The sequence below is a fragment of the Mustela nigripes genome, chromosome 1 (genome assembly GCF_022355385.1).
Source record: "Mustela nigripes isolate SB6536 chromosome 1, MUSNIG.SB6536, whole genome shotgun sequence".
NCBI classification, from domain to species: domain Eukaryota; kingdom Metazoa; phylum Chordata; class Mammalia; order Carnivora; family Mustelidae; genus Mustela; species Mustela nigripes.
In genome coordinates, this window is record NC_081557.1 from 225,236,698 (window position 1) to 225,263,398 (window position 26,701).

The window sequence follows — 26,701 nt, forward strand, 5'->3', positions numbered from 1 at the left end:
ACAGCAGGGAGCTCTCCTATACGTACACTGAAATAATCATGTCTTGGTCATGTTGGGTATAAATTTCTATTAAGAGGTAACTTGGGTCTTTGTGCTGTAGGCTTTTGGGCTCTCAGGAGGAATAAAAAGGCCTCCCTGGGAAAACTGGGTACCATTAGATAAAGGATATCTAAATGGCCTGGGGTGGAAATATGACACATTTCCTAATATGTCAGAACAGAGTCAGAATCTGACATTAGCCTCCAAATGGCACTAATTCAGAAACCCATTTTTAATCAACTTGGCTATTTCCATATGTCTATTTTTATAGTTCTTGCCTGTCACCCTAATTTAAAGTCACTTTGACAAGGGTGCTATTTTGGGCTTCCATTTCTAGTCCGTCTCTATGTCTCTGTGTTTTCTGACTTTTTAACTTAAGTTGTAATCCCAACTAGATATGAGAATAATAAGTATGCTAGATTGTGCCTTATTCACAGTTGAAATTCAGGAAATGCCAACTATTTCTTATAAATATATAATTTGTTTCATTCCTATAATTAATCGTGACCTCACGAATAAAATAGTAGCTTTTCTGACTCTAGATCAAAAGTCAGTATTCTGAGAGATCAGATCTCTTGCTAGAGTGGCATAGATGCTTTAGATGTTCAATGAATATTAATCGATGGTGATGGAAATATTAATGAATAGTAGAAAGTGATACTGTAAAAATGCAGCAGATAATATCTTTTTAAGTTAAAATTTAGGGATGGAAAAAGTCCACACACACACACACACTTTCTGTTTTTTTTTTTTTTTTTTTTTTAAATAAACTAATTTTCGGATACAGAGAGTCATGTAAGGACTGGGAGTTTCTATTCCTTTTTGAAAAATCTCTCCCTATAATTTTTACCAGTCTGTTTCTAAAACAAGCCAGCTTTAAATTGTATTGTCAAAAGGGTAAATTTCTGTACATCGATGAAGCTGTTGCATTAAGTTCAATAGCCATTCTTTTAAAATGAATAGTTTACTAGAGCTGTATCCACTCTCCAATTTTCAAAAATGTATATAGGTAAATTTCTCATTTTTATTTATGGTGCCCTGGAAAAAATAATTGCTGAGTTACAAGGCACAATAGCTGTGTTTCAGATTTACAGCACATGCATATATCTTTCAGGATGCAGAACTCTTGCACAGTGTGATATGCATTGGGCATGCATCAAAAAGAATTTCCAAACTGTGTATTGGCATGTGGAAGGGAGGTCGGATTATCACTGATATCAAGATATTAATTATTCAGTTTCACTGCCATGCATTATGAATAATGTATACAGCATTTAATGGCAAAACAGCAGTTCCCATCAGCATGCAATACTCTATCAAGTATAGGGACACCACGGCATTAATAATATAATTAATTGGTCCTGGGTCCTAGTATGAAGGCTTCATCTTCATCAGGACTAGTAAGACAAACCTGGGTTTTCATATGCTTCTGCTGTTGGCCTAGCAGGTAGCACGAGATAGGATATAGTTAACAAGTCCAAGTGGATTCATTCTGTGGGGAGAGAGAACTTAGAAAAGTTTTAACAGTGATATGTGGCAAATTGAGGTAGAGAAAATGAACTTTCTTTTCTTTATCCTTTTTTTTTTTTTTTTTTTTTTTAGTTTTTAAATGCTCTCACATTGTACCAGTAGAAGTTTGCCAGCATTTACTTAGCATCAGAAAATCAGACAGGAATGGCTATAAGCTCAGAATCTGGGGCAATTCAGAGCTTGTTTTGAATCCTGCTCTGGAATTCAGGAAAAGTTATTTCTCTAATATTTTCTTCACTTGAATAAAATGTTGAAAATTGCACCTGAACTAATAGATTGCTATGAGGTCTAAATTAGATAACTCTTGAGAACAAAATACGGACTAGAATTATTATTTTTTTTATTGTTACTGAAGGTAGACCTTCTTCATGTCTATCAGGGTACAAGAGAACACCCAATAGAAAAAGGAACACCCAAAAGGGAAACATTTCTTAAAAATAAGGGGATAAAAAGCACAGTTTATGACTTTAAAGTAAACCCAATACAATCAATTAAGAGTGAATTCTAACTTATTAAAGGCCTATAAGGATATGATGAAATAAACTATTTTTTTCTGGCTTGACTCATTGGCACAAACATCATAAGAAAAATGGTGACAGAGAAATCTCAAGTTTCAGGCAAAGCAGTTTAAGACTCCCTCCCCAGGACACATCTCTGGGGAAATTAACAACAGGAGGGAAACATGGACTCCAGGAACTAATCAATCAAACAATAACAATAAAATATGAGTTACAATACAAGACAATCCCAGGAAGACAAATGCTGTCTTGGACGAGGGTATTCAATGCATGGCTACAATCTGGAAAAGAAGACATCTACAGACAAGAGCGATTGAAGACAACATTTCAGGTTCCATTCCTGTCTTGGCTCCTGGTGACCTTACTCCTTCAGAACAAAACCCTAACGCGAGAGCCTGGACCGTCCATGCTAGGGTCTGCAAGGTTACTCACATCTGTGCATGGGAGAAGCCTGAAGCTGATGAAAACAGGTGTGAATTGAATACCTCTTGGACCTGGACCTCACTACTTCAGCCCTGACCATAAGACTTTCCTTTTCCTGATGAACTGGCCAAAAATGGGAATGATTAAATTGGCTGAGATCGTCACAGAAGGAAAAAAAAGAAAGAAAGAAAAGAAAAGAGAAAGTAAAAAAAATGTCTGACCGAATCCATGCTCAACCCATGTTAGCAGACCATATCTGATAACTGGAAGGCAAGTGGAGCCCACAAGTCAAAACCTCAATATCTGCACAGGACAAGCACCATAAAAGAAACTGACCAGCAGGAAGATTTGAATCAGCGTTATTGCAATAAACAATCATTTTTAAAAAGAAAATAAAGGAAAATACTAGAAAATAAAATAAATAATTTTAAATATTATATATAAAAATACATTGATTGAAATAAATGCAGACCACATGCAGATCATAACAGTAAGGATACAATAAAGAAAACATTAGTGGGCTGGAATATCAGGTTGAAGAACTCCTAGATGATTTCAGAGAAGGATAAAGATAGAAAATACATAAGGAAGCCTAAGATATATAAGGCCAAACTATAAAAATTAATAGTATTTTCTATACCAGCGATAAATAACTAAGACATATCACAAAGCCCTAGTAATAAAAACAGCGCCATTTGGTTGCAGAACAGATAAATAGATAAAATTGATGAAAGGACTTAGAGACAGAACCATATGTATGTGGACATAAAATGCCATAAATATGTTACTACAAATTTTAAGGACAAGGGCATGTTGTTAAAACTGCAAAAGTCCGCTCACAATATGAAGAAAACTAAAGCTGTATGTATCTTTATGTAACACCAGGTAGCTCCTATTAGATGAGTTACCTAAATAAGAAAAATAAAACTATAAAAGTAGTAGAAGGAAATATGAAAAATATCTCCTCCCCAAGGAGAAGGGATTCTTATGCAAAACTTCTCATCAAAAAGCTCTTTAAAAAGAATTAATTGCATTACATCACAATTAACAACTTCTGCCAGTGAATAACACTACAGACAAAATTAGAGGGAGGCTAGAAGAGGGGTTTGTATATACATATCCAAAACTGGCAATGATTGGATACAACGTCCCTTGAAAGTATACACACACAAAACATCAAAACAAAACAAAACACACAAAAAACAAGAAGGTCCTGTAAATCAACATGAATAAAACAAGATGGGACCGGGGAGGGAGACAAACTATAATAGAATCTTAATCTCAGGAAACAAACTGAAAGTTGCTGGTGGGTGGGGTGGGGAGGGATAGGGTGGCTGGGTGATGGACATTGGGGAAGGTATAAGCTATGGTGAGTGCTGTGAATTGTGTAAGACTGTTGTTTCACAGACCTGTACCCTGAAGCAAATAATGCAATATATGTTAAAAAAAAAAGAAGAAGAAGAAGATGATGAAGAAGAATGATACGGCTATTCCAATGATCAAATGAGCAAAACGTATGAACTGTCATATACAGAAGAAAAATACTGCGGTGCTGGTAAGTATATGAAGAAATGCACAGTCAATCCAAGTCAGAAGCATGAAAATGCAAGTAACAACGAGATATGAGATAGGAGCTTATACTTCTCTGGCAAAACTTTAAAAGGCTGGTATTAGGATACAGCAACTCTTATGCTGGTGGTGGCGCTGTAGACTGTGGGTCTATTCTGGACAAGAACCTGCCAGGACACACTTGAATTACACATATATTTTGTCCTAGCAATTCTGCTCCTGGGAATCCATAATGCAGAATTTCTTACACAGGTCCAGAGGAGGCATTTATCAGGATGTTCAGTACAGTGTTCTGAGTGGTGGTAAAGAATTACAGGCAATCGAGGTGCCTATCCCCTAAAAAGCAGATGGAGAAATGTAGTAGACACACATCATCTAGCAGTAGAAGCAAGGAATAAACACACACACACATAACACAACATGGCTGGATCTTATAAATACAGCTTTGAGTTAAAACAACAACAACAATAGAACTTCTTTTTTATTTTTTTTTTAAAGATTTTTATTTATTTATTTGACAGAGAGAGATCACAAGTAGACAGAGAGGCAGGCAGAGAGAGAGAGGAAGGGAAGCAGGCTCCCCCGATGCGGGGACTCGATGCGGGAGAGAGCATGGAGAGCCCCAGAGCAGAGAGCCCGATGCGGGACCCGATCCCAGGACCCCGAGATCATGACCTGAGCCGAAGGCAGCGGCTTAACCCACTGAGCAACCCAGGCGCCCCTAGAATAGAACTTCTAAAACCAAACCAAAACAAAACAAAAAACCCAGGAGATACAAAGCACAATATTACTTATGTAAATTTAGAAATTGCTTGCATGCATAATCAATGCATGTTTTAAAAGGACACAAACAAAGATGCCTAATAAACATATTAGAATTTTCAGGAGAAATGGAAGAAAACTGTCTAGGAAATGAAACAAGGAAGTAAGGAAGAGAGGGAGGAAGGAAGGCCAAAGGGACCAGGGAAGGAGCTCAGAGAGAGGAAGAAGCAAACCAAAGAAGAGAAGGGACTTGAGTGTGTCTCCACAATGGTAAGGTACCACGAGTGGTATTAGCTCAATTTTCTTAATTTGAGGTTTAAAAAAAAATGAACCAATAATTTGTAGGAGAACACCCCTCCTTTCAATGAATGTTGCATGTGCACAAATGTATGTGCTATTTGTACAAATAAACCCTAGAGTTATGCATAAGTAAACAGAGGAATGATGAAGAAAAAGATGAAATCATACATTTTCTTCCTAAAATCTCAAAGAACTTAGTTTAATTTGCATGACATTTAATAGCACATTATCTGACAAATAATACATGTAGTACATGTTTGATATGGTATCCATTAATTAAATTCTTTATGCCATAATTATTTTAAAAGAAAAAAAATCAGTTTATTTGTTCTTCTGAAAAAGACAGAGTAACACTTCAGGATCCATAGCTGGGCATCTGTCACCCCATGTTTGGTGGGTAAGACTCCTCCTGGTCTCTCGGATATGGCACAAGCAACAGAACCAAAGCTAAGTGGGTCTGTAGCTGAGTCCTCAGGGGTATGATTTAAAAATCGGACTGAATCTGGGATTCACTTGATTCTGCTTTGGGCTGGCTTGAGTCTGGTGGAAGGCCTCGAGTGTATATCAAATAAGGGCTAATTGTTCAAAAATCAAAATCAAAAATTGTTCAGAAATCAAAATCAAAAAGGCCACAAATATTAGTGGACAGGGTCAAGCATTTAAAGGTTGTTAGAGCCCTCATCACCTCAAGAGGATTCCTGTGATAGGTCATCATAGATTTTAGTTTGACTCTGGGAAGCCCAGAGTCCTAGCTAAAAGAAATTTGATGTTTTATATCCGAAGAGTTTAACTCACCACCTCTGGCATGGCTATTGCTTTATGTTTAAGAACTGTAGCCCCAGAAGCTGCAGATTATCTAGAAAAATGACAAAATTTTACTAAAAATAACTTAAAGATATCATGGCCATCTTGGGGAACATTCCAATTAGATAAGATCACTCATTTAAGAAATGCACTTGAGAGCCTGGTTTCCCAGGTTGAATAAACAGAATGGAATGCCTACTTTAATTGGTATGCAGAAACTTCCAAAAGACTTCAAGATTCCAAAATAGCTTCATTAAAAGGCTCGTTACAAAAGGCTAATGGAAATTTAAATACACAAGAGGTACCTAAAACAAAAGATCATAGGACTAATGTGACTCCTACTGCCTGCCCCCCTATTCTTTTTCACCTGAATGCTCAAGTTTTACTAATTCTTTGTCTGAGCTGCCTTTCCACTCCAAAGAGACTATTATTAGACAGTTACTTTTTAAAATAAAACTACCTGAGGTTACAGATGAACTTCAGATATCCTTCATCCCTTGGTCAAAAATGGAATTAAGAGTCCTAGTTAAAGAATTTCCTAAACCTAAGGCAGAACCCCAAAAAGTTTTTTGAAGAATTTAGAGCTATTATGAGGCCTATGACCCTGGGTTGCCAGATCTTTGTCAGCTTGTACACATGTTGGGAGGAGTTGCTGGAGTCCACAAATGGTTGCAGGAAGCAAGATGGCAAAACCCGGAGGATGATTTCCAAGATCCTTGGTCTTCTACATCTCAGAGACCAGAAAAAGCTCACATAGCAGCAGTTGAACTTTTACAAGCCATTTTTAGAGTTTTCCCTGCCCACCCTGATGGTCTATTTTTCAAACATGCAAACAGGCATACAAAAAGGAATTCATGCCATTCTTTAAATCCCATTTGGAAATCCTTTTTCTATGGCATTCACGGTTCCATACAATAAATAAGGTCACACAGCCTGCTCCAGCTGCCTTCTTTGTAAATAGATTATCTCTTAAGATCAATGGATTGATAAAAAGGAAAAAAAAAAAAAAAAAAAAAGGAGGCTACAGGTCTGCTGGAACTCATGACTTAGCTGAGCATTTTGAAAGAACCCTGGAGCAAGATTGAAAGCAAAAATCTGCCCAAGAATGAGCTTTCCTGCTATAAAAGCTCCAAGGCCAAAGACCCAAAACAACACCTGGGCTTCCTGCACTGCACCCTCCACAAGGGTCCATCATCAAAACACTAGTCCCTAGATACTTGACAGGAGTCTGAGGGGTTCTCACACCTTAGATGGATTCATCTTCCAGAAAAGTATTACCAATAATGCCCTTAAACAACCAAGGGGAAACGAAAATGAAAATTTGACCAATTTTAGTTGATACCAGAGCTACACTTGCTACTTTAAATTTCACCCTTGTAAAGCAACATACACTTTGGAATAAAAAGAAAATTTCCATAGTGGGGGTATCTAATTAAGTTCAGGGATAATTTTTTAAAAAAATATTTATTTATTTTAGAGAGAGAATGTGTATGTGAATGGGGGTATGGACAGAAGGAGAGGGAGAGAGAGATTCTTCAAGCAGAGTCCCTATTGAACAGGGAGCCCAACATGAAAAGTGGAAACAAAGGTGCAAATAGATTTAAATAAACCTCCTTCTAAATCACCTCCATGTCCACTAAAGCCTGAGGCCTTCCAGGGCTTCATATCTGTGATGGTGGACTTCACTGCCCAGGGACCAATCTTTCCCACTCTGCAACACTCAGATCTTGCCAGTCAGGAAACTCAACAGGTAGAGACGGAGTTTTGTCCAGGACCTGAGAGCTATTAACAGAATAGTCATTCCTGGAGCATCTGGTTGGCTCAGTTGGTTAAGCTCAGGTCATGATCTCCGTGTCCCGGGACTGACCCCTGCATTGGGGTCCCTGTTCAGCAAGAAGTCTGCTTCTCTTTCCCCCTCTTCCCCTTCCCTCTGTTCATGTTCTCGCTCTCTCAAATAAATAAATAAATTCTTAAACAGATAAACACAAAAATAGTCATTCCTATTTTTCGATTGCTCTAAACTCAAACACTCTTCTGTCACAAGTTCCGTCAAACTCAAAATGGTTTACTGGTGTAGACCTTTGTTCAACCTTGTTTTAGTACCCCTGTAGACCCCAACAGCCAATATTCATTTGCCTTTACTTGGAACAATTGACAATATACCTGGACAGTTTTGCCTCCAGGGATCATTGAGGTCCTTTCTTATTTTCCTCAAGTACTTCACTGAGATTTAACTGCCCTCCAGATCCCTGGGAAATCAATTTTTGTACAATATGTAGATGACCTTTTGCTGTGCTCAGTTACCAAAGAGGCACCCATACAAGAGTTTGCTTATTTGCTGCAACAGTTAGCTGAAAAAGGACACAAAGTCTTCAAGAAAAAACTGAAATTATCTCTAGACACTATTCATTACCTGGGTCATGATTGAAATACTGAAGGAACTCAGTGATCTTCAAAAGAATTAAACTAATCCAGAAATTTTCTAGACCCACAACTAAATAACAGCTTTGTAGATTTCCAGGCTTGACTGGTTATTGCAGACCATGTGTTCCTTATTTCTACCTAACTATTTACCTAACTATTCAAAATCTTTCACGATGTTTATGCACAAAAGGGATAAGTTAGCCCTGGGAATGCTCATGCAAGAACATGGTAATAAGCATAGGCTTATTGCTAATTACAGCCTACAAGTTGCTTCAGTTGCTCATGTGTATTTCAGCTCTTAAGGTTCTATGCCTGCAGCTGCTAAGTCAGTGAAAGCTCCAGCAGATCTGACCCTAGGAAATGATGTTTATTTACAAACTACACACTCTGTCCAAAGCCACCTTAACTCTGAATTAACTCAACATTCCTCTGCAAGTAGACTAACTTCTTTGGGGTTCTTTCTGCTTTTGCCACCTAACCTACATCTTAAATGTTGTAACGTCCTTAATCCCAGTATTATCACCCTTGTCTGAGGCAGGCCAGCCCCATGACAACGAGGCAATTACATCCCATTTTGTGACATTTCAGACTTATCTACAAGACACCCCTAAACTACTCCTAGTCTAATTTTGTTTGTGGATGGGTCATATGTAGAAATGAAAAAAGGAGTTTTTAGGATGGTCGTGCTCTTACTACCCAATGTGACTCAACTGAAAGGAGAACTAACTACTTTCAAGCTAAGTTCTCCCAAAAAGCAGAGCTCCATTGTCTTAATGAGCATGCGAGGCATCAGAAGGCAAAACCATTATACTGATGGCAGGTATACCTTTCAGGTTGTCCATGATTTGGGGATGCTATGGAGACAAACAGGTGATTTCTGTTTTGTTTTTGTTTTTTTTTTTTTTTCCTTCCTCTGAGACCCCAGTCAAAACTGGGCAGCAAATGAATAATTTCCTTACTGCATTTCTCTTCTCTTTTGAGATTGCTGACTTTAAAATTGAGGCTTCTATGCAACGACTGAACCTCAGTATCAGCATATGGAATTCTAATATATATCTGGTAGGAATATAAACTATTGCAACCCTTTGGAACAAAAGTTTTACAATTTCTTAAATATAGCGATTCTGTTTCTAAGAGTGTGGAAAGCCTATGTGTATGTAAAGACTTGCACATAGCCTCTTTCTTTTGATAAATGTTTAATTGTTGCTGCATACAACAAAATGGATACATTTTAAAATCGTTATGGTGAGTGAAAGAAGTTCAACAAAAGAGAGTACATATTGTAGTACAGCCACATTTATGTAAAATCCTAAAAAATACAAACTAATCTATCTTGAATAAAAGCAGATTAATTGTTACCTGGGAAAGAGGTGTTCATGGGATGGTAAATGTGCAGAGAGGACAAGAGAGAGGCATCGCAAAGGGGAATGAGCAGACTTTTGTGAGTGACATGTTCATTATCCTGATTTCCATGGTGGCTTCATGGGTGCATTTGTATGTCAAATCTTACGAGTTATACCTTTAAATGTGTATAATGTATTATATGTCAATTGTACCTCAATAAAGTTGCATTAGAAAAAATGCATTGGAACAATATAAAGGTACATTTGAAGAAAATCAACCAGTAGTGTCAAGAGGGATCTTTTTTTAAGGAAACGTGCCTTTTCAGATTTTTTCCTTAAATATTCATTTATTTACTTTAGAGAGAAAGAGAGAGAGCACAAGCTGGAGGCGCAGAGGGAGAGGGAAAGAGAGATTCTCAAGCAAACTCTTGTGAGCATGGAGCAGGACATGGGGCTTGATCTCATTACCTGAAACCAAGAGTCAGACATTTAACCCACTGTGCTTCCCAGGCCCCCAGGAGAGATCTTTATGGAATTTGAACAAATACACAGTTAAAACCAAAACAACATAATTAAACCTGAGTGACACGTCTAAAATTCAGTGTGGGCTTGTTTTGGTACCCATGCAGGTCAATGTCTCAAAAGCCTGGAGTCTCCCATTAACTCTTTCTCTGAAGAGGTCATCAGGACATAAAGCTCGTGGCCTATACTGGTATTTTACTACCTGTATTCTCTCACTCCTAAAGTCCTGCAACCACAGGCTGTATTAGATACAAATGTATGCAATAAGGCTCATTTTCCACAAGGAAGAAATACCTTAATTTCAACCTAATTGTTTTAAAAAACAGTCCAATTTGACCTATGTATCTCCTTTCTATTTGACAGAAAATTCATCATGGGCGGCAGGAAAAAAAAAAAAAAAGAATCTAATAGTTGCCTGTAGTTCCTGATCATCAGAATCCACTGTTGTCTCCAAGAAGCCTACAGAATCATTTCATAGGATTCCTTTAGTCCTCTCTGCTCTGTTGAATCTCTGACTCATATATCTTTACCAAGGCTGGGAATCATGATATTGTTCCACTTAGATTTCTTGAAACTGTCCTGGGAATTTTCTACAGATCAAATTAAGGAGCCCCACTGCTTGTACTAGCCATAGAACGATACTCCACTTTGCTTTCTCCAGTTTCCAGATTTTGTTTTTCGCCTGAAAGAAACCCTCCCTTTCTGTTCATGTTGCTTTCCAGTCTCTTTCCTCTGGGGAGCCTAGACTGATTGCTTCAGTGGATTTTGGTTTTAGGAAACAAATGCCAAATAAGGAGAGTGTCATGCAGACAACTTCTGCTTTTTCTTCCTGCCAAAAATGCCTCAGTGAAGAAAAGGCAGCTCAGAGACTGTTACCCGCAAGACAGAAGAAAGGAGAGGAAAAATTACAAGGAGAAAGATAAATTGATGTCTCTAACATTTCACAAGAACAAAAAAGTTGAATTTCCGAACTGTTTTGCTGCCATTTGCTAAAATCTCTCTAGTAGCCAATCCAATGAACAAAATCAAATGACTCCAACAGGCCTCCCAGAGCATTACATGGTTCTACATCATGATCAAGACCAGTAGAACCAGTTAGAATGGAAGTGAGAATCTACCAGGTAACAACTCTAAGGTCAACAACTCACGAATGTGAGTCTGTGTGTGTGTATGTGTGTTTAAGGGAGGGAGACAGACAGAAACCTAAACTCTTTGTGCATGAAACAAAATTACATTAATTATTTTACATTTATTTAAATTATATTCTCACATACTGTACTACTTAGTTTCACTTCAGTCTTTGTAAGAAAATATTTTAATTTTAGTATCTTTTTAAAAAATCAGGTTTAGGAAGTGAAATGACTTGCCAAAAAAGATGTGATTTATGTGACAAGTGGGATTTGAAAACCAGTTTCTTTCTCTCATTTAAATCTCTTAATATCCTAGTGTTATCAACAGGATTGAATTCAGATTCTGGCTTGACAATTTTGCATGTCAGATGTCTTTTTCTTTTCTATAAAATGGGGATGACCAGTTAGGGAGCCACCATACTTACATGCCTACATAATACAAAAAGATTGGCAAACCAATTTGTCCTAACTTGGTCAATTCCTCTGCTCTTCCTGAAGAAATTATAAAAGTATTGCCAAACTATTTTGATGGTATATATCCTTAAAAATTTTTAAATATTTTGTCTATTAGGTATAATTCCAGACTTAATATAATGGAATAACTACATTTACATGAGACAAATTGTGAAGATCTTTCTAAAAGAAGTTATCCACATGCTGTTGTTGTTAACTATTTTACTGGTAAACTCTTGTTATGAACAATTTTTAATAAATAAGCAAGAACTATATATGCAGATGCAAAGTGATTTACACTCTAAGATGCCTAATGCAGCCGAGTAGTGTAATTGATTTCTTCCATTTCTTTCTCCAGACCTGTTTTCTACCTCCTACTCTCTCTTTTTTGCCCTGAGAAGGTGACCCATGTGAACTGCATAACCAGTACACCCAGGATCTCAGGGTTGGTTTTGTTGGGTTGGCTTTGCTGGATCCCTCTTAGAGAAGAGAGAAAGAGAGTGACCTCAAGGTCCTTATTCATCTTGCTGTCTACCACTAAGACCAACCTAGGTTGTCTGTGCCTTAAAAGACAGCCTGTCCTATAAGATTGTTCCTCTTTCAGGCATTGGATAGCTTTCCTTTTTCCTAATCTCTCAGCCTTGGTAGTGATAACTGTTCTGCCACTAATAGTCAAGAATCTTGCTTGATCCCTTTCTTTCAGTTTTCTATACTCATCCATACCTTTGTAATTAATTTCTGTGTAAATAAATCTTCTTCAAATGACCTTAATTTGAATGTACCATCAGTTTCTTGTTTGGGCCCTGACTGATACAAATTATTATATAAACTTTCAGAAATTTGCTTACAGGTAAAAGCTTATATCCAAATATATAAACTTTTTTTCTTCACAATTACTAGCATTCTCTGCATACTTTAAAAAAATAATAATGTATCTTGTAGATTTTTTTCCATATTAGCACAATAGAGATTTACCATATTAAAATAAAGTAGGCTTTAAATAGTATAAACTTTGGAAGCTTTCAAAAGAAACCTAAATGTTATGTATAATAGAAATGCTTATGGTCACAGAAATAGTTTAATCCACCATCTTTTTGTTTGTCTCCCACATTTTCATAATCTATTAAATGAGAACTTAACATCACCCTGGGATTGATAATTATTCACCTTTTGAAAACAAGTCATTTTTCCTTTTAATCCCTTGTGTCAATGATTTTTTCAAAGTAGGTCCTTTCATAGACAGTTCGTAAATATAGCATATTTACTACCTCAGTAAAAAGTGTGTATCACTTGAAAGTGAAAAATATCAAGGAGCAGTATAGCTATAGGTAGGCTTCATTACTACTAGAATGAAGGTTGAAATGTATAAAATCAGCACACTGAATACCTTAAATTTATACAATAGTATATGCCAATTATATCTGAATAAAAATTTTTCCAATAAAAAATTTCAAAATATAATTTAGATTGAAGCTTATGAAGCCACTGTTTATGTCACTGATAATAAGTCTTTTCCACATACTAGTTTATCTTCTGGACACATTTAGGAGCAATTGTAGAGGTTGGGAGGGAGTAAGAGCATCTTTTTGACTCTGAGATTGAGTTAGTAGGGTGTGTGTTTCCTTTGTTCAACTTTCAGGCATCTGCCACTATCATCTAACTCATTTAGCTACACCTCACTTATGTTAATCAGGTTCATGGAACTTCTGAATAAACCCTCACAGGTTTTCAGTGTCTTGACATCTTCTTCACTTCCATTGATATATTTATTATCAGAATGTTCTAATAAAATCATTGGTATGCCTTTACAACTATAAATATTCTGTTGAAGTGTTAAATAACATTAGCAAAGGGAATACAGTATCTTGAAATCTAAGAGGAATAATATAACTCTGAGCAAAAATTATACTTTCACAGAAAATAAAACCATATGGCCAAGTGAGAACCACTTTTCCTTGTTTACATCATCTTATTATTAAATATTCCGTATGCTATTGTCTGGGCGACTGGAACCACATTATGTTTAAACAGATTCAAACTATTCATTTATTCAAACTGACAAAACAGAACAATTGTTTATTTCCCAAAAAAGCATACCATTTTCTCCATGGCACTTTTTTTCTCTGTGGATTCCATCAGTTTTTGGCTAGGAAGTGTGTTCTCTCTGCCCTGGAGGAGTCTGCTTTCTTTTGGTTGGCAATTAGCCCTTTCTCAGTGTTTATTTCAGCACTAAGACTCAGGAGTCTTGTGGAACCCATCTCTAAGCTCATATAATTTCTTTTACTATTTTAAAGCTACATTAGTCTTTTAAAGCCAAAGAAGAATGGGCCTTCTCTGCGAATTTCAGTCCTGAACTATACTATTAAAAAGAACACTGTAATTTCCTACAAAATTACATTAAAACACTGATACAGTCTTCACTAAGATTAGAATTAAATATTCAATAGAAATGACAAAATCACGTTTTCAAATAAGTAATCTAACAATTGAAGACCTATACAATTACTAAAAACAATTCAAGTGATACTTAGATAAAAATGAGCATTAGGTGATATACACATTAATTCTATCAGAGGTTCCAGTGTATTTCAATATTCACACATGTTAAGTAAAATATGTAGTTATAGTATATCTTAACTTAGACCTACATTTATGATGGTGCACTGGGAATAATGATGCTGTCCCCACCCAAATATCATCAGACCCTAATCTCTGAGAGCTGTGTTACATATCATATTCAGATATTATTAAGGTTACTGACATTGAAATTGGGAGATTATTCTGGTTTATCCAAGTGAACCTGAAGTAATCACATGGGTTCTTAAAAAGCAGGAGATGAGAGCAAAAGGGATGAGTTAGAGAGACGCAGCAGAAAGGGGAGACAGAGAGAAGATTCAAAGCACGACAAGGACTGGGCCATGATCACTGGCTTTGAACACGGAGGAAGAGACCTCCCAGGAAGTTTGAGAAAGCATCCCAGCAGATAACCAACAAAGAAACAGGGGCCTAATTCCTACAACTACACGGAGCTCAATCTGCCAGCTCCATGAATTACCCCAGAAAAACATTCTCCAGAACCATCAAAAAGGAAGGCAAGTCCTGCCTACACTTTCATTTAGACCTTGTAAGATAGGGACTTTGTAAGACCAGGACAGGCAAGCCAAGTCCACTGACTACAGAACTGTGAGATACTAAACTGAGGTTGCTTAACCCACTGACTTTGTGGAGATTTGCTAAGGCAGCAGAAGAGAAGCAATACAGTAGCTGTGTTTTGCTTGTGACACTTTTGCTGGTTCAGAGCCTTCTAAATGACCTGATCAATGTTCTTTTAAATCATTTTATTTTATTGTTCTAACTGTATCTATTTTCAACAGGTAGAAGGAGGCCAAGAAGAAAGAGGTATTACTATACAATTAAGGCATTTTCCCTAACTTTGTAAAAAATGGTTTGAATCATAATACCCAGTATTATGTGTGAACCATAATTCATGATAGTGAATATGGTTCATTGTGGATATGGTTCATTTTTCACATATGGTTCAGTGTTTGAACCATAATACCCAGTTTCAAAGTTTTCACAAATATATGGATGGTAACTAATTGAATGCATTAGTTTGCTATGGCTACAGAGTACAACAAACTGGATGGCTTAACCAACAAAAATGCATTGCCTCATAGATAGCAGGGCTATCTATTTTCTTTTCTGGATTCTCTAGGGAAGAATCTGTTTCCATTCCTTTTCCAGCTAACTACAGAACATCCTCGCTCCTTACCTCATGGCCTCCATCTTCAAAAGCCAACAATACTGCATGTCCTTGTGATTAAAGTGGACCCACCAAAATAATACAGAATAATCTCTCTATTTTAGGGTCAGTTGATTAGTGAACTTAACACCTTAATTTCTCATGTGTCATGTAACCTAACGTTCCCATGTTCTGGGAATTAGGACATAGACATCTTTGTGGGGTCTTACTATACATATTTAGGCACTAAGGACTCATGGAGTAACAGTCAAGATAATTGGTTTTGAAGTACAGAAAAATGGGGCTCGTATTCTGCTTCTTTTACTCTATGACCTTGGTCATGTATTAGTATATCTTGAGCCTCAAATTTCCCAGCTGCAAAATAGAGGCAAGAGGAGCCACATTGTAGAGATCTTTGGAAATTAAATTAATGTAAAGTGTTTAGAAAAGTGTTAATACTCTAACAGTACAAAACATGATTATTATTGTAAGTGTTGAACAAGAAAGGGAGATATCACTAGACTCCTGGCTCAGAGGAAAGGAAGACAGTGACCATGATGAGGGATAAAAACAAGGACTCTCCTAATTCTTTGGAATATGAATACTCAAAGAGCAAGAGAGACAGAAAAAATGCCCCTTCATTACCAATCTTTTCATTTAGGAATGCCTACCAGGTGAGAGCCTCTAGGTTTAGTGATTTCTTTGGTGAGTTAAGTTGAAAAAAAGACCACCCCTAGTAAAAGTAAAAATTGATTTAAAGGATATTTGGTAGTGTCTAGTAAAGTTGAAAAATGCCCAATCTGTTAGTTTTCTAGGGCTACCATAACAAAGCACAAGTACTTTGAATGGCTTAAAAAACAGAAATTTATTGACTCACAGGTCTGAAGGCTAGAACAAGAGCAAGATATTGTCAAGGTTGTTTCTTCTGGAGAGTCATGAGGGAGAATATATTCCATGTCTCTTCTCTAGCTTCAGGTGATATACTGGCATTTTCAGATGTTCCTTGGCTTATAGAAGCATCATTGCTATCTCTGCCTTCATCTTTGCATGATTCTTTCCATGTGTGCATGTTTCTGTGTCCAAATTTCCCCTTTTTATAAAGACACCAGTCAGATTAGGGTCTGCCCTAATGATGTCATCTTAATTTGATTTCTCTATACAGACCTTATCTCCAAATAAGGTCACATTCTGAGATACTTGGGGTGGGGAATTAAACATACAAATTTTAGAGGGACACAATTAAACCATTAATAATCAAATTCATTAACAGATTCCTTTTTTTTATTTTTAAAGATTTTATTTATTTATTTGACAGACAGAGATTAAAAGGAGGCAGGGAGACAGGCAGAGAGAGGAAGGGAAGGAGGCTCCCTGCTGAGCAGAGAACCCGATGCGGGGCTCAATCCCAGGACCCTGAGATCATGACCTGAGCCAAAGGCAGAGGCTTTAACCCACTGAGCCACCCAGGTGGCCCAACAGATTCCTTTTTAAGAATGCAGTAGTTCCCCCTTTATCCACAGGGGATATATTCCTAGAGCCCCAGTGGATACTTGAAACTGCTGATAGTACCAAACCCTATATATGCTGGTTTTTTTTTTTCCCCATATGTGCAAAGCTACGATAAAGTATAATCTATAAATTAGGTGCAGTAAGATGAAAGTTACTAAAGGATACAATAAAACAACTATAACAATATAATAAAAGCTATGTGAATATGGTCTTTTTCTTTCTCTTTCTCTCTAAATATTTTAGTGTAATGTACTCACCCTTCCTGTGAGAATGTGAAATGATTAAAATGCCTACTTATGAGATGAAGTGAGGTGAATGATGTAGGCATTAGTGATATGGCATTAACTTACAATTGACCTTCTGACAGTATGTCCGAGGGGAGATCATCTCTTTCTGGACTGTGGTTGACCACAGGCAACTGAAAGCCTGGAAAGCAAAGTCATAGATAAGATGTAGATAAATAATAGATAATTGTAACAGAACATAAGCATAATGATTTCCATTGCTACATTGCTACTATGGTTTTCATGGTAAACTACTGAGGGAAATGTCTGTTATGCTCATGGATAATTTTTTTAATTTTAATTTTTAATTAATCTATTTATTTATTTATTTTGAGAGAGACAGAGAGAGAGTGCAAGAACACGTGCACATTAGAAAGGGTGAGGAGAGGCAGAGGGAGAGGAAAAGAATCTTAAGCGGACACTGTCTACACTGAACGTGGAGTCCACTGTAGGGCTCCATCTCACCACTCCGAGAACGTGGCTTGAGGCAAGATCAAGAGTCAGACACTCAACTGTATGAGTCACCCAGGCACCCCGATGATTACTTTTAAGTTTATATGTACCATATACTATCATGCAACATTCAAAATTCTCAAATTTATACATTTTAATGTGTCTCATTTACCAAAATACAGTGTAAGTGGAAAGAGCCAGTTACAGTAGGAGCATTTAAATGCAATTTTTAAAAGAATACAAAGAAGTGACATGTATTACTTATGTAAACATAACCACATTTTAAAATTTGAAGAAACAAAAAAAGGAATAAATCCATGAAAACCAGTATGTATCCGGATAGACGGGAGGTGAACTGATGACAGACAAACCTGTTTTACCTATAATGCTTTATTTCTTTGTTTTAAAAGGTCTGAACCACTAAAAAATTATATTGGTAATTCTAATATAATCATTTGGTATCTTTGTCGTTATATTATTTATTTACTTTTCTGAATTTTTTAACCTAAGAAAATTTTATAGAAGGAGAAAAAATTGCAACAACAACTCCAAACTTGGAATTATTACTTTAATGTTTCTCAATTGGCATGGTACCCATGGATAAGCCACAGCAAATGAGCAGGCTCTTAATACCATCATTTCTATCTTAAAGCTACCAGATGTTTGTGAAAACACTAGGTAGGCACGTTTGTATTTTATTTTGCATAAATATACATATAGATTTGCTTAATCTGCATACTACTTCTGAGTTTTACATGGAGCATATAAGGAAAAATAAAATGCTACAACTTTTGCAACAGAATTAAAAGTATACCTTCCAAATCCAAAATTATAACAATTTTAGAAGAATCCCATCGCAAGTGTGGTAATGTATGTCTCCTGATAACAGAACTGGGGGAAGACAATGAAGGGATTATCTGGGGGAAGTTAGGAGGAAGGGTGATGTAGTGACTGAGCTACAGTTAGTACACCCATCTAACTGGGTGCTAAACCTGTCAGTGTTCTCATCTATTAAAAAAGAAAAAGGCTAATAAAGATATATACATCTTAAAGTTATAGACAATCCTCTAGAGATGGTTTATGTTAGGAACCTGGCACACAGTAACTTGGAAAAAAAAGGGAAAAAAATGTTGAAGTATGTATTTTTCTGACATACCAGTGTATCATTTTCTGGACTGTGGGATGGAGTTGCCTAACAAATACCTTGGGGACTGTCAAATAAAAAACAGATTTGAATGTAGATAAGAAGTTATTTAACTCAGATAGATTATTGCACAATGAGGAAAGTGACTCATAATAGGGAGGACTTTGCTAGGGAAATTCTATGCTTATCTTAAAGGTTAAACAGAAGAGACTTGTGCTTGTGTAAGGAGTAAAGTAGGCTAAAAAGGGATGTGTGGGAAGAAGGATGAACAGATGGTATGATCTCATAGTTGATCTAGTAATGTTTTTCCCTGAGGGCAGTCAGTTTTCGGGAGTGCCCATCTAAGAGGGGTTGTTCTTAATTCCAATACTTTCTTAAGTTCAAGGACAAGTCAAGATCCAAAGACCTGTGGGGAAGAAAGAAGACTGACTAAAATTTGGCCAAGTTAGAAGATATTTTGTCCAGATTGCTCAGGTCAGATAACAAGAGATAAACCATCAAAATAACTTACAGTAGAAGCTGATTAACACAAATATGGGCGTAACTGATTATAATTTGGAAAATGCTTTTCTTTTAGAAAATAATTTTACCACTTCCTCATACCAGGGAGATCATATGATAGTTGTCTTTCTCCGCTTGACTTATTTCGCTAAGCAAGATATGCTTTGGTGAGTGCTGTGAAGTGTGTAAATCGGGCGATTCACAGACCTGTACCCCTGGGGATAAAAATATATTATATGTTTATAAAAAATAAAAAAATAAATAAAAAGTTAAAAAAAAAAGAAAATAATTTTATATGCATTTTGCTAAAAAGCAAACACAAGTTAATTAACATAGATTTGGTCATAAGCAAATAACACTAGCTTTGTTAAAGAAAATTTATAAAGAAAATTAAAGAAAGTAATTTTTTTCTTAAATGTTTGCTCCAAAATTACTGGCTTAACATTTATTATAGTGATTTTAGTGGAGACTTGCTAAAGATACACTGGGATTATTTAATTTCACTTCATGCCACTTAAAATTTTGCCCTCTTTCTATCTCAGATGTTTGTGTCTGATTGTTAGGTTTATCATTGTCATGTTTTATCTTTTTAAATGTTAGCATATCATCCCTTTGCCAATATAGGGATAAAAGGAGAAAGAAAACTGCTTTTGGAAAACATAAGCCTTCATTTAAACAGGAAGAGACTTAGTTAAGAAAGTAGTGAATAGAATAGTTATAGAAGCATAACTAAGGTAAATGGAGCTACACAAATTTGTTTGGGGATATTTCTCTTTCTCTCTCAGGCATGAACTCAAAATATTTAACTCACTGTATCTTATTTTGCTTTTAAATTTTATTTTAAAACTAAAAATATTTTAAATATCAATGGAAATAATCACTAATGTATGAACCAAGGGGTTATTGAATTTTATAAAATATGTAAATAAACTCCATGCAAATGAAATTTCCCAGTATAAACAAAATAGGAGACAATCATTCATTCTCCTATTACAAAACAGCTCTATGAAGTTAGAAAAAACTAAACAGGAAAATACAAAAAAGAATTAAAAGTACTAGAAATATATATACATAGATATATAATATGTATACACATATATATGTATATACACACACATAATCTGAAAGTTCCTTTTAGAAAAAAATCATAAAGTTATTTTATAGATTTTTATTAAATATAAACTGGATTCACACTTTCTCCTTTTCCTATTTTAAGATTCTGAAATTCAAGCTCTGTATTATTCATGTCTTCTCTATCTTCATTATTAGCTCAGAATAGACCTATGTGATTATATAATTTTTAACAAGCTATTTACCCTTAAAGTCTTGTTGTAAAAAACTATTACACCACATTTGAATCTCAAACTTGGGATTGCTAATGTTTTACACTGAAAGAAGTCTGAAGCATGGTCCTCCCTTTCTCTATTTGAATGATCTTTCTTTCATTAATAACTTGGATTTTTTCATTTGTCAGTTAGTTTCTTTGTTTAAAAAAAAAAAAAGAAATAATAGCAATAACAGAGCAAAAGCAATGAAACTAAGAAAAAACTCCAGCATCTATATTCAGGTTACTTGACACACATATTCCTTATCATTCCCTTTTTTAATGTAAAAACCTCTATAGCTCTAGGTCTCTTTGAATAAGCAAAACAGAACTGAAAGTGAGCTTAGAAGTTTTCTCCTAAGTGAGAAGTATATATAAGTATGATAGGCAATGAGGCCTTTGAAGCTTTTGATGACACTCTATAAATAATCTGGCTGAATTAAAAGTATCTTGAATAAGTAGTAAAACGCTCAATGTGGAAACAGCCACCTTGAGAGTCCTAGACAAATCTCTCAAAGTCTCTCTACCTCAGAGTGCCTAGGCAAGCTTCAGAGACTGGCAAATGCCTTATAGATTTGTTTCTAAAAGATCTGTACATGGGAAGATTAGCTTAATGCAGGAAATGGAAAGTGGGTCATATTTATTTTTTCATGGTAGTTCAACACCTTCTGTATGTCAGACACTAATAGGTGCTTTATATCCTAACTAGTTCAGTCTATTTAAATGCGAGAGACAACTATACCAAAAGAAACCTCCAGTTTCTGTGAAATTATGTAATACAATACTAGTAATAAATATATAATATAATATGAATACAAGCAGAGTACTAAGGAAACACAAGACGAGGATCCAACATGCCCTTAAGAATCAGGGCTTATTTCCTGGCTGGGATGGTGCTTTAGGGCAAGCGTAGAACAATACAGGTGGGTAGACTTTCAGTTACTAGAAGTAACTTCCTTTGTCATTTTCTTAATTATTTCTATGGCTACCATTATATGATAAATATGGCATTTGTAATTTTATTATGCTTAAATCCAGCTATTGAGGACTGACCCTAAAGTCCCAAATCCGAAAATACCAAATTCTCCTAGAATTGACTGAAAACCCAATGAAGCTAGTTTAAATAATAAGGGGAAGTAATTTCAAAGAATCATACATACTTTAGAGTTTTTAATTTTTGCATTCCTTTGTTTAGCTCTATGCTTTGACTCTGTTTTGCTTTATCTTCTGATACTGCCTTTTTTTTCCCTTTTCTTTTCTTTTTTTTTTTTTTTTTGAATATGAAACTTTCAGAATCAGGTGGTTTTTCCTGAGGCAGTGAAATAACTTGCACTGCTCTAGTCCACACATTTGTAAGGCAAACCATTCAGAAGAAAAATTACCTCACTCCAAACATCAACTACGAATCCTGGACAACAAATTGAATGTTCTAAGTTGGACCAATCCCTTTTGATGGAGAAATGCACAGAGAAATTACATTAATTTTAGGCTAGTACCATCCGTGAAATAATCACATGGCTCTAGAGCAGGACCTGGAGTGAGATGCATTCTGAGTGTATGGGAGGGAGAGTGATGTCTTTCCTATGGAAGAACCTAGACAACTGCCCAACATCTGCACTGAAACTTCTCTTTACTCTTCTCTACTAATTTTATATTCAATATCTATCAAACTATATTTTCTAAGTTTGGTATGTGGAAACTAATATGCTAATTTGGTATATGTGAACTAGAAGGCTTTGAAAGATCTCCAGGTGTATCACTTAGAAACATCTATGGACTTCAATTCTTAGGTGTTTTGTGTTTTTCATCACCACTAAGCAATTCTCCAATTCTCAGCAGACACTCACTGGGTGTCCTATAATCTTACTCAATTCTGATACTATCTGCCTACAGACATGAGCTCCCACAATTTGAAGACATGGTACAACAAGATTGCCACCCCCCACCACATTTCAGCACCAATCACACACCCAGATTGTCACATATGCTTCTCAGCAACTGGTTATATATAAACGGGAGGTTCCCATGACCTCCTCCTTGGGTGTGCTTAATGTGTTCGAGCAGCTCACAAAACTCAAGAGCAACACTTACTTACATTTAACAACTTTCTGTAAAGAGTATTATAAAGAATAGTCAGAGGAAGAGGTACATAGGATGAGATCCAGAAGCCACAGAACTGAGGTGTCACCTTCCCAGCAGGTGGACACATCAGTCTAAAAGGGCATCAAGTCTCCTTGTTCAGAGTTTTTATAAAGCTTAATCTGTAGCCCAACTCCTCCTCTTCCCAGAGTCAGGGGGGAGCTGAACGTTCTAACCATCTAATCATTTGGTCTTTTTGGTCACCAGCCCCATCCTGAAGCCACCTAAACTCAGATGTACCCAAAAGTGACTCCTTATGAATAACAGACACTCCTGATCTCTCAGGAAATTTGAAGGGTTTTAGGAGTTCTGTACCAGGAACAGGAGACAAAGACCTAATATTATTTATAATACCAAAATATGAATATTTAATTTTAGGCAATTAGCTTCTAATATGAAGGTAGTATACATTCCAACACTGACACCTTCATTAGGCTTTCGAAGGCTGGCACAAACTTAGCAACTTAACACACTTTGGGGTTTGTTTGGTTTTTTTTTCAATTTAACTTTGTGTCTGTAGTTGTAAGTAGGACATGTGTCTAAATAGGCTAAACTAAATGTGTCAGCAGAACTACTATGCTCCTTCTGAGGGCTCTAAGGAAGAATCTATTTTCTGCTCAATTGGACTGTTAGCAGAATTATTTCCTTGTAGTTGTAGGACTGAGGTCCCAGTTTCTTCCTGATTGTAACCTGAGACTTGTTCCCAACTTCTAGAGCCCACCACATTCCTTGGCTCATGCCCTTTTCCTCCATTTTCAAAGCAGTAATGATCAGATCTACCTCTCTTCAAATCTTTCTGATCAGGAATAATATGATCTAATGTGACTAAATAGGGCTTACCCAAATAAACCAGAATAATCCCCCCATCTAAAAGTTCCTGAATTGTATTATATCTGCAAAGTCTCTTTTGCTATATTTAAAGATTTGGAAAATTAGGACATGGATATTTTGGGGGATCATTATGTTGCTTACCATAAAACACACTAATCTCCCATCATTTATTTCCAGAGTGATCCCCTTAAAATTATTATAGTTACTGTATTGTTTTCCAAATAAACAGAATGAATGGAAAGCATGTGTCATGTTTGGTAGAGTGTCTTATCTTCCTCGTCTTGCTAGTCTGACCATGTGACTGAGCATGGAGACTTTAGGTCGTGTGGTATCTATTTGACCTCCAAGGGGCAAGAGTCTGAGACTGGTCATGTGGTCAGTCAACTATGCTTATTTGGTGGAGCCCCAATAAATATCTGGACATCAAAGCTTAGGTGAGCTTTCATGATTGACAATACTCTGTATATAATCATGCATCCTTAATGAAAAAATAACACTGTCCATAGTTCCACAGAGAGAAAACAACTGAAAGTTCCATAACTGGCACTTTCCTAGACTCGACTGTATTTGTTCTTCCTTTGATGGATATAAATAGGTATCCTCTGGCTATAATAAACCATAACCATGAGTATCATACTTTTTAGTAAGGTTTATGAGTCATTCTAGAAAATTAATGAAACTTAGGGTTGTGTTAGTAACCCCCCTAATGACTTGTAGTTGATGTCAGAAGAGCAATTTTTTGGACTTCCTCTAATTTTTCAGCTCTCCACTGATAATTTGTATATTTCTTTTTTTTTAATTTTTTTAATTTTTAATTTTTTTAATTTTTTATTTTTTATAAACATATATTTTTATCCCCAGGGGTACAGGTCTGTGAATCACCAGGTTTACACACTTCACAGCACTCAGAATAATTTGTATATTTCTTAATCTGGTATTTTACCATCTGGTTTCTCTATCTAACCCCAATCTGGTTTCTAAGCTTTTCCCAGATATGTACCTTCTACTTGGGCAAAATGCTTCAGTGATGCCAACTCCTCCCTGCTGTGTATATGATTACAGTAATGTCCCATACTGTTCATACCTTTTTTTTTTTAAGTCCACATCTTCTTGTAGTGATTAGGGTTTACCCTCTTATTTGCTAATGGACAACAGATATGATATAAGGAGAGCCTTAACAAGTGCTAACTGATCAGGATTTTCTTCTGCTGCTCTTAAAACCCTTGTGTTTCCATGTAAACGGCCTGCTGGATGATGAGAGGCATGTGGTGACCCAGTTGCCCCCGTGACCCCAGCTGACAGCCTTTCAACCAGCAGACCTGTTAATGAGGGCATACAAGATTATACAGTCGTCAGCTGATCTGCTAGATTAATACAGGTACATGGCAAGCCCAGCTGACATAATGACTCAAAGCTCAAGAAGGGATCAGAATTTATTAGTACTGATACATGAAAAAAGGACTTATAAGGGAAGAAGAGTATAAGGGGGGATAGTCCATTTTGGGGTCATGTTATCTGCATATTATGCAAGGAATGGAAGAAGAAGTAGCTTATCTCAGACCCACTGAATGAACGGAACTTGTATTGACTAGAAAATATATGGCTCCTTGAATAAAAAGAGTACTGGATAAATGAGTTACTTATCCATTATAGTTGTTCGCACTTTCAGCACGAGCTTTGTAATTCATAAGGTACACTATACTGAAACATTATCTCAAGGCAGACATATTAAGAAAATAGATTGTTTAAAGAGGTCCAGTGATATTCCAACTAGATGCACACTCTAATCTGTCATTTCTTTTTTCTGACTCCTCTAAATATGGGACATAGTTATAACCCTTTAGAGAACAATAGTAGAGTAGTGGTTTCTTGCCACTATTTTCTTGGACTATTTCTTGGACTATTACACGAGAAATAGTAAGGTAGATATAATACATTAATATGTACATGGGTTTTATCTACTGCCCTCTGCAAAATATTTAAAGTTTATGCTTAAAATTATAACACAAAAGTTTCTAAAACTGAATATTCGACTACTGCATGAGATCAAAGCCTTCCAAAATTCATATGTTGAATCCTTACACCCAAGATGACTATATTTGGAGATAGTACCTTTAAAGAGGTAATTAAAATTAGAGGAGATCGTAAGAGTTGACACCTAATCAAACAGGACTGGTATCCTGAAAGGAAGAGGAACTATAGATCTCTCTCCCTCATCCCACATATCCACAGCAACAAGGCAACCAACTTCAATGTAAGAAGAGAGGACTCACCGAACACCAACTCTGCTGCTACCTTGATCTTAGATTTCCAGCCTCCAGAACCGTGTGGAAGTTAATTTCTGTTGTTGAAGCCACAGCCTGAGCAGACTAATAACACTCCCTGTTGGTTAAAATGGGTCTTTATAATTTCTGCATCACGGGTTCATGTTTGTTACTCATCCTGTTTTACTTCATTGTTGTTAGGAACTGTATGATGCTTGTCTTCCTAGAACTTTAATTAGAGATTGTAAATCATTTTAATTAGACCTTTTAATGAAATATTGAATAATGGAAATTTCATTATCGGCACATCTTTTAAAACGATAATTAAGGATTTAGTAATCTTTCAATAATATTTATGCTTGTTTTATGTGCTTAAAATAAACTAAATAATAAGCATTATTTTTTAAATTCCATGTACATTCTGAATATTTGGGTTTAGACTCGGGAACTGAATATTTGGGTTTAGACTTAGAAAACTGGAGGGCAAATTGCAATGAAGGCAAATTTCTATGTAAGTTTCATTAGGTCTGCATGGTTTTGCTTTACATGCCCTTATAAATTAATATTATTGCATAGGTGAAAGAGCAATGGGACCTTGCAAACTATGGACTTGGGGTGATTACGATGTATCAATATAGTTTATCAATTATAAGAAAGGGATCACGGGGGGGCCTGGGTGGTGCAGTGGGTTAA

The 26,701-nt window shown here is 36.1% G+C and overlaps 1 long non-coding RNA gene across 4 annotated transcripts in view; it reads right to left on the reverse strand.

Annotated features, from left to right (window-relative positions):
* Positions 1–26,105, reverse strand: part of LOC132015336 (uncharacterized) — a 123,224-nt gene extending 97,119 nt beyond the window's left edge. For all 4 annotated transcript variants that reach the window (XR_009403627.1, XR_009403629.1, XR_009403624.1 and 1 more), the window contains exons 1-2: positions 26,018–26,105; positions 17,419–17,494 (exon numbers count right to left, since the gene is read on the reverse strand). This is a non-coding gene — a long non-coding RNA (uncharacterized LOC132015336). The remainder of the gene's footprint in view (positions 1–17,418; positions 17,495–26,017) is intronic.
* Positions 26,106–26,701: the final 596 nt, after the last annotated feature.